Below are 15,203 nucleotides of genomic sequence, written 5' to 3'. Positions count from 1 at the left end.
TGTAATCAAAATTATTTCCACCTTTATATCCATAGAGGTCAAACTTGAATGTGGAGTACATTGTTAATGGCAGGATTCCTAACAGTGTGGAAGAACAGAGGGACCTTGGGATCCAAATCCATAGATCCCTCAAAGCTGATAGGGTAGTTAAAACAGCTTTCATTGGTCAGGTGATTAAGTTCAAGAGTCATAAAGTAATGTTGCAGCTCCTCAAAACTCTGGTTAGACCACACTTGGAATATTGTGTTCAGTTCTGGTTGCCTCATTACAGGAAGGATGTAGAAGTTTTTGTAAAGGTGCAGAGGAGATTTACCAGGATGGTTCCTGGATTGGAGAATGTGTCTTATGAGGTAAGGTTAGCAGAGCTAGGGATTTTCTCTTTGGAACAAAGAAGGACAAGAGTTGACTTAATAGAGGTCTACAAGATTATGAGTCAAAAAGATAGGACTTTATTTTCCCATAGAGACTGTAGCAAATTCCAGAAGATATTGTATGAGATGAGGGGAAAATTTAGGGGAGATGACAAGGGTACTTGTTTTAGACAGGGAGTAGTGGGTACCTAGAATGCATTGCCAGGGTTGGTGGTGGTGACTGGGACATAAGGAACATTTAAAAGACTCTTAGACAGGCACATGAATGCAAGAAAAATAAAAGGTTATGGGTGTGAGGAATGGAAGCTTTAAATTGTTTAGGTTTATATAGGTCAGTACAACATTGTGGGCTGAAGGGCCTGTACTGGGCTGTAATGTTCTATTTTCTAGAACTAAGAGCTGGAATAGGTCAGACCCCCATCAAAATAATCTCATTAACATAACTCATATTTTCATTACGAATGAAGACCCAAGACCAATTCTGTTTTGCTTGAGTCTCCAGGTGTGTTTGGAATCATTCCAACTATTTCAGACTCCAGTCAACTCGGTTGAATTTCTCCTGCATAGACTCACTAGCTTCCATAAGCCACAAATATTTAAAACCTCTATTGTACATTCAAATTGGTACTTGGATTCAAGTAATGACAGAGTATAATGGGCTGGTACTCAGTGTTGGGTAACCAACTACTGGCAACCTCTTTACTTGTTTGTTTTATTGCATTCTTTATGCAATACTCAAATTGAAATACAGGAGCATGACAGACATTTTGTAAGAGCAAATAAAGCAAGTGGTTTTACTTACTATGTATACAAAGAAAAATTTAAATTGCAGTTTTCAAAAATTCCCCAATGATCAACATTTTCCAAATCCATAGCAACTTTCTAGTACACAAAGCAGCATCATTCAAACTACCCCAGTTTCTTTCCCTCCCTCCAGTGCACACCATCGCACTTGTTTCCAAGACATTCTCTCACTTTTCCTATTGTTCCTCCCCCTTATTCTCTTCTTTACAGCCATCCCTGCTCCCCAACCCTTCCTTATCTGCATGTTTTTCCATTTTACATTCAGTGCTCTCCTTCCATCTCAAAGTTCAAACTTCAGTTCAGATTCATTGTCAGAATACATACATGACATCACACACAACCCTGAGATTCTTCCATTCATGCTTCCCTTTACCCTTCCCCTTGTTCAATTTTCCCCTGTTGCTTTGCTCTTCCTCCCTTCCACCACTTCCCCTCTCATGCTTCTCCACTTTTCTATTATCAACTCATCTTCAGTGCAAAGCAGTCTGTGTCTCCCAACTTTCCTCCTTGTACATACCTTGAGCTCACCTTACAGGTCACATTGCTTTGATTACTCTGTTCTTCAGATGCATTCTCCCACCACATTCCATCATCATTACCATTCTTCTTTAGTTGGATGAGTGCTGTGGGTTGTCACTTTGAGACTCAGTGTGAAACCCTATTTGCTAGACTAAATGCTGGCAAATAGGAGAATCTGCAGGAATTAAATGTGGTGCCCCAAACAGAAACTGAAATAATTCCAGATGGAAATTATTTACTTTGACTGCTTTGTCCTATCAACCTCACAAATGAAGATCACAAGTTTGAGGTAATTTTTGCAGGTAAATTTAGCTTGGCATGTAAGACAGTTTTCTTGTCATTGAACTATTGTACAACAGTCTGAGGCTTCCAAATCATGAAAGGAATATTATTCAGAGTTATGTATTTCAACATATATATTTATAATTCAACATATATGCATTCACAAAATCACAAGAATCAAATAATCTTTGTGAAATATGTATGAGAACAATTATTCATGAGTTAGAGAAAATCTTTGTAAACTATGATTATTTGGCGAAAATAGAAAACAGCATGGAGCTGGTTATTGAATTAATTCATCTTTATCTCCAATGGAGACCATATCCAGTTCTGGTGAAGGGTCCTGCACCTGAACCATTAACTTATTCTTTTCCACAAATACTGCCTGTCTCTGATTTTGTGAGTCAGGCATCATCATGGAAGAAAATGGATGGTCAACGTTTCAGGATTGAGAAAGGCAAAAGAAGACAGATGGTATTAAGGAGAGGTGAGGGGTCAGAATGGGATAGGTGGATCAAGGAGGGGTGCAAAATGATGACCAGATGGTGACAGTTGCAGCAAGGAGGGGTGCAGACTGATGACCAGATGGTGATAGGTAGATCAAGGAAGGGTGCAGGATAATGACCAGGTGGGGACAGGTGGATCAGGGAAGGGTGCAGGATAATGACCAGGTGGGGACAGGTGGATCAGGGAGGGGTGCAGGATGATGACAGATGGAGACAGGTAGATCAAGGAAGGGTGCAGGATAATGACCAGATGGGGACAGGTGGATCAGGGAGGGGTGCAGGATGATGACAGATGGGGATAGGTGGAGTGGAGTTGGGAGAATAAAGGTGGAGATGGCTGCTGGAAGAAGGACATAGATGGAACCGTGTAAGGGAGGGATGGTGGCCTAATTGGAACTGTGGAGAAGGGGATACTGTGAGAGGAATATGTGGGTTGTGAATAGGTGAAGAAGGTGGGAAAGAACTGTGTAAAATGGAGCTGGGAGTTTGGAAAGAAGGGTGGGTGAGAGAACCTCAGTGGGCGAGGAGGAGGATGGTAGGACCAAGGGGTAGCAAATTACTTGAAATTAGAGAATTCAAAGTTCATGTCATTGAATGTACAGGAATTTTGTAAAGTGTTCTCTTCAAATTTCCAGTTGGCCTTACCTTGTGTAGAGCAAATAAAAGCTCTCATATCTGGAAGGAGAACAAACACTTTCATTAGCTTATAACTATGGGTAGGGTGTCACAATAGTCTTCGGAAGGGTTCTGGGTTTAGGCGGGAAACCAGGGTTATATGTGAGCAGATGGGGGCGGAGCCAGGAAGCAAAGCCAGCCATCAGCACAACACATTAGCTGTGAATCCCAGTTCACTGCATTCACCCCTTCCAACAGAATTTAGGGACTGTGAATGAAGACAGAGAACATGGGTTCAGAAAAATTATGAAAAATATGCAGTTATTTACAAATTTACAGATTTAAGTGGTCAGAGGGTTTGGAGCACCTTAGCACTGGGAGGCCTTGGACTCCTTGCATCTCCTGGTCCCTTTGTGAGGGAGGAGAGGTGGGCTGGGTCTCCAGCTCAACAGTGGAGGGGGATGCACTTTCTTCCTGAACCAGATCCCCCGAGGCGCTGACTGGGAGTGGCTAGAATTAGCTCCATGGCTCATAGGGCACCTGAAACAATGGACCTTCTGTTCCAGTGGGTGCCAGGTCCCTGATGGAGATGGTGTCTTCCCTGTTATCCAGGTACACCACATAGGTGTATGCAGGATTGGCATGGAGCAGTTTCACCCTTTCTGGTCGGTCTTGCTTCTCCTCATGTGCTGCCTGAGAAAGACTGGACCAGGAGTTGTGAGCAAGTTTGGGAGTGTAGTTCCTAATACCAACTCTCTTTCAAAATTGAATATGAGCTCGTGAGGAGTAACATTAGTTGTGGTACATAGTAGCGACTAGATAGAATGGAGTGCCATAGGGAGGACTTCCTGCCAGCATGAGTCCAGAAGGCCTTTTGATTTCATGGCCAGTTTGACAACCTTCCAGACCGTGGATTTCTTCTTTTCAATCTGCCCGTTCCCCTGGAGTTGTAACTAGTCGTCCTTCTGGATGCAATGCCCCTCGCAATCGGTTACTGATGTAGCTCGTCAGTCATAAAGAATGAGCCCAGTCACTATGAATATAGCTGGGATACCTGAACGGGGCAAAAGTGGACGTGCCTGGACATGGAATGGTGAACAGGAAGCAGGAGTACTCATCAATGACAGAGAGGAAGAAAGTGTTTCCGTTCGTGGAGGGGAGAGGTCCCTTAAAATCAACACTGAGCCGTTTGAAGGTGCACCTTTGCAAGGTGATAGAAGTGCAGACCTGTCAAGACTTGATCATTTCCTTGATGTCTTCCATGTAGTAGAGCAGATTGTGCGCCTTGACAAAATGAGCTATGGAGGTAACCCCTGGATGGCAGAGGTCATTATGCAGAGACCGCAGTTGGCTGGTGTGTGCAAAGGCACAGCTTCCTCTGGGTAAGGCATCTGCAGGGTCATTAAGAGCTCCTGGCTGAAATTATAGGTGGAGAGCTCGATCCTCCACCTAGAAATCTTGGAATTTTTGATTTTTTTTCCCTCTTGTCGTTATTAAACATGAAGGTTACCGAGAGCTGGTCAGTGAGGAGCGTAAATTTCCTACCAGCCAGTTAATGTCTCCAGTGCCTTATGGCTTCTACAATGGCTTGAGCCTCTTTTTCCACAGATGGATTCCAGAGCTTGTGGCCTTGTAATGTCCAAGAAAAAAATCCAACTGATCTGCCTGCCTGGTTGTGGTTAGTGGCTAAGGCTACATCCGAAGCGTCACTTTCCACTTGGAAAGGTACATTCTTATCCATCGCGTTCAGGGCAGCTTTGGAAAAATGATTTAGGAGGTAGTTAAAAGCCGTTTGGGCTTCAGCCGAGAGGGGGAAAGAAGTGGCCTTTAAGAGAGGACGAACCTTATCAGCGTATTGAGGGATCCACTGAACGTAATATGAGCAAACCCCCAGGCATCTTCTCAAAGCCTTCCTGGTTCTGGGAATGGGGAGCTCTAACAATCCCTATTGGGATTGGGGCCAACGACGCCATTCTCCACCACGTAGCCAAGGATACCAGACATTTAGTCCTGAACACGCACTTGTCAGAGTTATAAGTGAGGTACAGGGCTTTTGCTGCGTGGAGAAAATGCTGGAGGTTGGTGTCATGATCTTCCAAAGTGTAGCCACAGATGGTGACATCATTGAGGTAGGGGAAGAAGAAGAAGAGAGAGGTGTATAACAGGTATAGGTAACAAGGAGTAAATGGGGTACGTGTAGAGTAGAAAATATAAAAGAATACATAAGAATGAAATCAGGAAGGCAAAAAGAAGACATGAGGTTGCTTTGGCAAATAATGTGAAGGTAAACAGAAAGGGTTTCTACAAGTATGTTAAGAGTGAAAGGATAGTAAGGGACATAATTGGTCTCCCAGAAGATCAGAGTGATTGTCTATGTGTGGAGCCTAATATGATGGGGGAGATTTTAAACAGTTTTTTTGCATCAGTATTTACTCAGGAAGTTGGCATAGTGTATAAAGAAGGGAAACAAGCAGTAGTGGCAAGGAACATATAGAGATTAAAGAGGAGATGATGTTTACTGCCTTACAGAGAATATAGGTAGATAAATCCCCTGGGCCTGACATGATATTCCCTCAGATCTTGAGGGAAACTAGTGTAGAAATTGCAAGGGACCTGACAGAAATGTTTAAAATGTCCTTAGCCGCGGGTGTGGTGCCGGAGGATTGGAAGGTAGCTCATGTTCCATTGTTTTAAAAAAGGATCCAGAAGTAAACCAGGAAATTACAGGCCAGTGAATTGGAGGGTTTTCTGAGAGATCGGATATACAATTATTTGGAGAGCCAAGGGCTGATTAAGGACAGTCACTATGGCTTTGTGCATGGTTGGTCATGTTTAACTAATCTTGTAACCATATAACCATATAACAGTTTATGGCATGGAAACAGGCCCTTCAAGTCCATGCCGGTTCACTCAAACAACTCCGCTAGATCCCCCCCATCTATTCTTCGCCCATCACCCTCTAACCCCCTCTTATCCAGGTATATATCCTCTTAAATGAAATAATTGACTCTGCCTCAACTATTTCCTCTGGAAGATTATTCCATTCAGCCACCACTCTCTGAGTGAAGAAGCATCCTCTAGTGTTTCTCCTAAAATTTTGCCCCCTTACCCTCAACTTGTGTTATCTTGTTTCAACCTCTCCTGCTCTCAGGGGGAAGAGTCTACTTGCATCTAGTTTACCAATTCCCTTCATAATTTTAAATACCTCTATCAAATCCCCTCTCAACTGTCTATGTTCCAATGAATAAAGTCCTAATCTCTTCAATCTTTCTCTGTACTCTAGGTATTTTAAGCCAGGCAACATCCTGGTAAATCTTCTCTGCACCCTCTCCACCTTATCTATATCCTTCCTATAATTTGGAGACCAGAAATGAACACAATACTCCAAACTTGGCCTCACCAACGCCTTAAACAGTCGCAGTATCACTTCCCAGCTCCCATACTCTATGCTATGATTTATGAAGGTTAACATACCAAATGCCTTCCTAACCACCCTGTCAACATGGGAATCCAACTTCAAGGAATTCTGTACCATAACTCAAAGATCACTCTGTTCATCTGCATTCCTCAATGCCCTCCCCTTGACTACATACCTCCTATTTTGATTATTTTTCTGAAATGAAGCACATCACACTTTTCTACATTAAATTCCATCTGCCATCTTTTAGCTCAAATTTCCAGACAAACCAACTCCCTCTGCAATCCCTGAAAACATTCCTCGCTATTCACTACTCCCCCAATTTTCATATCGTCTCCGTATTTACTTACCCAGTTAACCACCCCATCATCCAAATCATTAATATAAATTATGAACAACAGGGGACCTAGCACCAATCCTTGAGGCACACGTCTCATCACAGGCTTCCATCCTGACAGACAGTTGTCCACCATGGCCCTCTGCTGTCTCTCCTCCAGCCACCTCTGAACCCATCTTACTATTTCTCTATTAATCCCTAGTGACTGAACCTTCCTAACTAACCTTTCATATGGAACCTTATCAATGTCCAATGTTCTTTTCCTTTGTGAACACAGATGAGAAAAAATCGTTTAATATCTCTCGCATCTGATACAGTTCCTTGCACAGTTCACTGCTCACATTTTCCAGCGGTCCTATTCTATCCTTAACCCTCCTTTTACTATTCACATATGTGTAAAAACCCTTTGGATTCATTTTTACCTCATCAGCTATTGACCACACTCCTTGCATTGAAATAAATGCATCTCAGAGATCTTCCACATTTAACTTTCTGCCTCTCATCTTCTCTACAATTGTTACTGTGGCCACTATTTATTACTTGCTGCTGTTCCACCACCAAATTGTGTGAAAAAGCCTTTTTTCTTTGCCTAAAGACTCTGTTCTTGCTCTCCTCCCTGACATGAACCCTTGTCCCCAATCTTACTAGTTTAAAGCCCTAGCAAACGTCCCTGCCAGAAGAATGGTACCTCTGGGATTTAGATGTAACCCATCCTTACAGTATAGGTCCATCTCCCTCAGAAACAGTCCCAGTGGTCCAAAAATTTAAAACCCTGTCTTTTACTCCACCCCTTCAGCCACAAATTCAATCTCCACCTGACTCTATTTTTGCCCTCACTATCATGTGGCACAGGAAGTAATCCAAAGATTACACCCTTAGTGGTCCTTCTTCTGATCTCCTTGCCTAACTCCTTATATTCATTTTTCAGGACCACTTCTTCCTTCCTACCAATGTCATTGGTACCGACGTGGACAATGATCTCAGGTTCTTTCCCTTCCCCCTTTAGGATGATCTGGATTCATGTATCCACATCCCGGACCCTAACACCAGGGAGGCAAACCACCATCCGGTTTTCTTTATCTCTTCCACAAAAACCTCTGTCTGTCCGCCTCACCAGTGAGTCCCCTATAACTATTGCCCTATTCTTCCTATTACTTCTTTTCTGGGCTACAGAGGCTGACCCTACACCTCTGCCTACCTTAGCCTGACTATCCCCTTCCTCAGTACTCAAGGAGGAGTACCTATTTCTGAGGATTTCAGGCTCAGATGTTCTCCCTGGAGCCCAATCTTTCTCTTTCTTCCACCTAACAGTAACCCACTGCCCATCTTCCTGTGGGCCAGGTGTGACCACCTGACTATAACTCCTATCTACGACGGCCTCGCTCTCCCTGACCAAAGCGAGGTCATCAAGCTGCAGCTCAAGGTCCCTAATTTGGTCCCTTAGACACTGCAGCTCAGCACACTTAGTGCACATGTGGACATCCAGGAGGTTAGAAGATTCCATGACTTCCCACATGTGACAAAGGGAGCAGAAAACTGTCCTCACACTCATCCTTCCTCCTTCTCCTGTACCTTACCAGTGTAAATATAAAAAGATTTAAATTAAATGTGAATGTCTTACCTCAATTCAGATATGCTCGTCCTCAGCCTCTGAAGCCTCTCGAGCCAAAGCCTCGAAGCTCCACTCCTCACCGGGCCACTCACTCATCGGGCCGCTCCTCACTGGCCGCTCCATAATACCTACCATCCTATTATAGAGTATTTTTTTGAGATTACCAAGTAAGGAGAAGAAGGAAAGGCTTTGGATATTGTCCACATGTACTTTAGTAAGGCCTTTGATAAGGACCCACATGGGAGGTTAGTTCAGAAGGTTTAGACACTAGGTATCCATGATGTAAAATGGATTTGAAATGAGAGTGGTTGTGGATGATTGCTTCTCAGACTGGAGGCCTGTGATTTTTGAAAGAGGTATAAAAAATTATGAGAGGAATAGACAGAATAAATCAAGTAGATTCTTTCCACTTAGATTAGGAGAGATAAATATGAGAGGACATGGCTTTACGGTGAAAGATGAAAGGTTTAGGGCAATGGTTCTCCACCTTTTTCTTTTCACTCACATACCACTTTAAGTAATCCCTATGCCATATGTGCTCTGTGATTAGTAAGGGATTGCTTAAGGTGGTCTGTGGGTGAAAGAAAAAGTTTGAAAACTACTGTTTTAATCATATTTAATTGTCTTGTTATGTGCACAGTTTCACAACTCCAAAGGCTAATGACAATTTTTCTCAAGCAAAATATTTCAGTAACAATGGGATCGAGAGCAGTGATTCTCAACTTTCCCTTCCCACTCACATACCACCTTAAGCAATCCCTTACTAATCACAGAGCAGCTATGGCATAGGGATTACTTAAAGTGGTATGTGAGTGGAAAGAAAAAGGTTGAGAACCACTGATTTAGAGGGAACTTCTTCACTCAGAGAATGCTGGGCCATCAAATGTGGTAAATGCGGGCTCACTCTTCAGTTTTAAAAATAAATTGGATAGATACATGGATGGGAGAGGTCTGGAGGGTTATGGAATTGGTGTAGGTCTGTGGGACTAGATGAATTATGCTTCAGCACAGGCTAGAAGGGCCAAAATGGCATGCTTTCTGTGCTGTAGCTTTTCTATGCTTTTGTAATGGGTCAAGCAGCCGTGTAGCCGGCCGAGTGGCTACGTAGCATGGTATTGTGAACCATCGCCGGGGTGGCTCAATGACCAGACCCATAGAGTCGCAGGCCAGGTCGCTGCTCACTCACCTAGGCAAGAAACTGCATGCACACGGCACTGTGAGCTGAGTAGTGGCACCCTGGACCATTGTACCTCTTTCTCGAGGGCTCGGGGCTCCCATCGAGTTTACTTTAAACATGCCAGCTCCGCAGATTAGTGGCAACCACATGGTGACATCACACCCGCTCTCATGGATCCCAGTCCGGGAGGAATACAAAAGGAGGAAGCAAGCTCAAATAAACTGTCTTTTGCTGACTAACCTCATGTATGTATATTCATTTAGTAGCTCTACCAGAGTAGTCAATACAATTGGTGACCCCGACTATAAGATTCAGCCGAAGCTTGAATCTACAATCACCATGGATGCACAACAGCAGCACCTGCCGCCACAGCTGCAGTTAACATGGTGAGAGTTCACACCCCCTTTCTGAACCCACCAACCTGAAACCCGGTTTCGTCTTCGTGGTATAACAGCTGAGGACACAAAGTTTTGGCACGTCGTTGGGGTGTTAGACGCTGCTACAACAGCTAAAGTGAGTGAATTAATTGCACACCCCTCCCAAGAGAAAACCACTACACTAGGTTCTGCCAGTTCCTCCTGGACACACTGGAATTAATCAGGCAGCTGGCATAAGTGCTGGCCGCCTCTATCTTCAAGATGACACTTGCAAACGCAAATTTCTCGTAGATACAGGCACTGAGCTCAGCTTGCTCTCACCAACATACTTTGATAGGATGCATAAGTGGCAATACTTTGCTCTTCAAACAACAAACAGGACTTCTATTCCAACTTTGGCACACGACGCATCACAATTAAGATAGGAGAGGCGATGTTCCATTGGGATTGTATTTTGGCTTCTGTCGCGCAGCCCATTTTGGGTGCAGATTTCTTACGATCCCATGACCTGCTAGTCGATGTTAAGTGGAGGAGGTTAGTCAATACCACCACTTTCCAAACATACCCGTTGATATGCAGCAAAGAGTGAGTTTCTCAGCTTGGGGTGCACACCCTACACAAAGAAACATATGCTGCCCTACTCAAAGAATTTCCTGGTGTGGTCTCTTAATTTCAATTCCTCCACAATGGCCCATGGCATGTCCATTACATCGATACCTCAGGCCTGCTGATTTATGCCAGGGCTCATCGTCACCCGCCAGATAAACTACAGCAGGCAAAGGCAGAATTTACTGCCATGGAGGAATTGGGTATCATTTGGTGTTCCAACAGCCCTTGGGCATCATCATTACACATGGTACCCAAGAACACCAGTAGATGGTGACCTTGCGGTGTCTACCACAGGCTTAATAATACCCCATTCCACATATACAAGATTTCGCTGCCCATCTGCACAATTGCCATGTTTTCTCCAAAGTCCATCTCATCAAGGGATATCATCAAATCCCAGTCCATCCAGATGACATTCCCAAAACAGCAATTATTACTGCTTTCAGGCTTTTTGAATTCCTTAGGATGCTATTTGGTTTGAAGAATGCCGTTCAAATGTTCCAGCGGCTTATTGACGCTTTGGGCAGGGATTTAGATGACATCCTCATCGCCACCAATCAAAATGTGCAAGATCACCACCTGCACTTACACCGCCTGTTTCAACGGCTGGATGAATTCAGACTTCCCATCAACCCAGCAAATGCCAGTTTGGCAGAATGACCATCGATTTCCTAAGGCACAAGATCATGGCCAAAGATGTCTTTCCCTTATCTACCACGGTTAAAGGAGTGAAGAGGTTCTTGGGCATGGTGAATTTCTAACACCATGTCATTCCGGCAGCTGCTGACATTCTTCGACCACTGTTTCAGCTCTTCACCACGAAGTGCAAGGAAGTTACCTGGCCCACAGAGGCGGAGCTTGCATTCACAACTGCCAAAGATGGTCTGGCCAATGCAGTGATGCTCGCACATCCTAATCCCACCACCACCCTGGTACTCACCACTGACGCCTCAGATATAACGATGGGCGCGGTTCTCGAACAGTATGCCAATGGTCATTGGCATCCTGGCTTTTTTTAGCCACCACCTATGGCCATCAGAAATGAAATACAGTGCATTTGATCGAGAGCTGTTGGCATTGTACCTGGCCACACGACACTTCTCGTACATTTTGGTGGGCTGTCATTTCATAACTTTCACCGACCATAAGCCACTCACTTTTGCCTTTAGCAAAATATTGGACCCATGGTTGGCCAGGCAGCAATGCCACTTGTCATACATTTTGGAATTCACAATGGATGTGTGTCATGTCTCAGGGGAAAAACAAATCTGGTCGCTGAAGTGCTATCCAGATTGATAGTGCATCATATCCAGGGTGGCATTGACATCCCTGACTTGGCCAGTGCACAGGACGTGGATCCCGATGTTCAGGCATACAGTCCTGCCATTATGAACTTGGACATACAGTAGGTGGCACCACAACTAGGTGGGTCAGCTCTGCTTTTTGACATGTCTTTGGGTTACCCTAGGTCAGTAGTTCCAGCGTCTTGGATACATCTTTTTAATGAAGTTCACAACTTGCCTCATCCCTCCATCCAGCGATGCTGTCAAGCTCGTGGTAACTAAATACATACAGCATGGACTAAATAAAGACGTTGCGCAGTGGGCTCGGATGTGTACTCCCTGCCAAACTTCCAAAATTCAGCAGCACACCAAGGCACCTCTCCAACCTTTCCTGGCTGTACACTGGCATTTTGAACATGTGCATATGGACCTGGTTGGACCATTGCCAGCATCTCAGAACATGACCGATTCACGTGCTGGTCAGAGGGCATACCATTCCTATCCAGCGACGCTGAGACATACAACAGAGCATTCAATGCCAAAACTGGATCTCGGGATTCAGAGTTCCCATACACATCACTTCAGTCTGAGGAGGACAATTCACCTCTACATGCTTTTTTGGCACACAACTGCATCAAACCACAGCTGTTCAATGGTCTTGTGGAACGTTTCCACCGCCAACTCAAGACCGTATTTGAAGCCCGACTCACTCGATGAGTTGCCATGGGTTCTGCTGGGAGTGTACATCACCCCGAAGGAAGACATGCCAGCAACATCCATGGAAATGGTTTACAGTTTGGTTCTCGGCATCATCCATGGAGATGGTTTACAGTTTGGTTCTCCAGTTCCAGGTGATCTTCACTTCTCATCGAACTCCTGCTTCTCTGACCTGGACCTGCTGCAGCAGCTTTGACACAACGTTGCAGTAAGAAAATCCATTCCAAACAACTGGCATGGAACCCCCAAGCAGCACTTGCCTCCATCTCTCCTCGACACTGACTTTGTGTTTGTGCACAGACAAGTCCCATTGTAAAGGGGTGAGTTGGATACATCAACTAATCATACTAAAACAGCTTGTGAAGCAAACATGTGAGGACTGAGATAAAAAAAATTAAGTAATCACAGCCACATAGCCATGTGCAAAACTAGTGAAAAACAACTCTTTGTATAAGGATGCACAATGTGATCAAAATCAGATGTCCAAGTTGTGTTGAAATTTGTGATTATGACTACTTGCAAAATGTGCTGATATGTTGTAAGCAAGTATTTACTCGATTGTTTCACAAAACATATATAAGTGTATGATAGGTCCTTGCACTTTGAGAGAGTGGCTCCAGAGCTATCAGCAGATGACTGACTGCTTGCAGTTCCTCTGGTCTCTCCAGCTTAAGCTAAAGCTAATAAGCGAAGTGATTTGGATCACTAAACCTTGTGTTGTAAGTTTTCAGGTGTAACACCAGGAATGCCATTGCAATGGGCTTTTGATGGCCCTTTCCATGTGGTAAAGAGGGATAGAGTTGTTTATACTTTGGACATTGGGGACATTCGCAACTGTTTAGTGTGGGCAGACTCAAACCAGCACATTTGGACCCTACTTCCTCTATTCACTGCCCTTAGCCCAAGAGACGAGGGTGTTCATCTGTTTTCAGCAATTATGGGGTTAATGTAGTGAGCCAAGTGGCCGTGTAGCAGGCCGAGCAGCTGCATAGTGCAATTTTGCAAACTATCGCCGGGGTGGCTCAACCAGCGGACCTGTAGAGCCACGGGCCAGGTTGTTGCTCACTCACTTGGGCAAGAAACCGCGTGCATGCGGCACTGTGAGCCAAGTAGCAGCACACTGGACCATTGTACCTCTTTCTAGAGGGCACGGGGCTCCCATCGTGTTTACTTTAAACATGCCAGCCCCGCAGATTAGTGGCAAGCATGTGGTGACGTCAGTCCCAGTCTTGTGGAGCCCGGACCGGGAGGGATACAAAAGGAGCAAGCAAATTCAAATAAAGAGTCTTTTGCTGACTAACCTCATGTATGTGTGCACAGTTTTGTACTTTTGAGGAGATTCTAAATCTCCTTTCATTTTTCTCTGGTGAAGTAGATTGAAGGAGTTTTATGACAACAAAACCAAAGTATGTAGAGTTGGTACCCTCTTGTGGTTTACATTGAAATTACATCCTCTAACTTTGCCTTTTCAATCTTTCGAAAGGAAAACTAAAATAAAATGAGATGAAACAAATTAAATCACAGGAAATGATTTACAAGACAAAACTTTTGCAAGAATGTGGAAACTGCTACCAAATGGAATAACTGGGATAAATGGCAATAACTCACTTAAAGAAAAACTTAAAAGGAAACGAGGGCAACAGAAATACAAGGAGAATGGGAGAATAACATAGGGTGGAGCAACAGGGGTGAATGATCTGTTTCTATGTTGTTCATTGTACATTTTTCCTTCTTTAATTCAAAACTCTTCAAAACTTTTAATCATTGATCTTAATATTTTTTTTCAAAAATATTACATGACAAAACATTTTGGTATGTGTTTCATCAATAGATTTGTTGGTGATTTTGTGTTGTGCACAGGGTGAATTCATCATGGATACACGAGGAAAAGTGGACAACTGGGCATTTTGACTAGACTTGGAAAGGTAAATAGGAGATGTCACCAATGTTATATTAAATTACAAAGGCTTTTTTGAGAGCAGAGAGAGAGATTATTTCCTTCCCTGTGGATTCAGAAGGGAAGATTGGGAAGAACACAATAACAGAAAGAGATAGGAGAACAATACCTAGAAATGAAAAGATGCAGAGAGTTTAATCAATGTATTTTTTTCAAAGGGAGTATGAGTGAATAGTTCAAGGGACAGAGTTGTGAGGAGAAAGGGGAACACAGAAGTCACTGTCCGTTTTTAATAGTGAAGAGTTAAAATAAGAAAACTAGTCCTGATAATCTTTTTTTTAAGATATTTGGCTTTACTGACAATTCTGATATATTTCAGGAATCTGAATATTTTCAGGGATGGCTTTGCTTACCCCTTTTCACAGTGCAGTGTAAAATGAAGGCTCTCAGGAAATTTTCATGTGAGGGTTCGCGTGAACCTGCGGTGTGAAAAGGTCGGCCCAGGAATTTTAAATGGCCCCAGGAAATTTTCCCTGTCCACCCTCTCCCTGCGGTCTGAAAAGCCAAATGGTCGAGCAGTGGAAGCCTCTTGACATCAGCGTTTGCATGCTGTATCACATAGGTAATTAAAATTAAAATTAAAAGGTACTTACCACCTGACAACAGCAGGCTGTTTCGG

Source organism: Narcine bancroftii, chromosome 7, assembly GCF_036971445.1.
Source record: "Narcine bancroftii isolate sNarBan1 chromosome 7, sNarBan1.hap1, whole genome shotgun sequence".
NCBI classification, from domain to species: domain Eukaryota; kingdom Metazoa; phylum Chordata; class Chondrichthyes; order Torpediniformes; family Narcinidae; genus Narcine; species Narcine bancroftii.
This window is presented reverse-complemented; position numbering follows the sequence as displayed.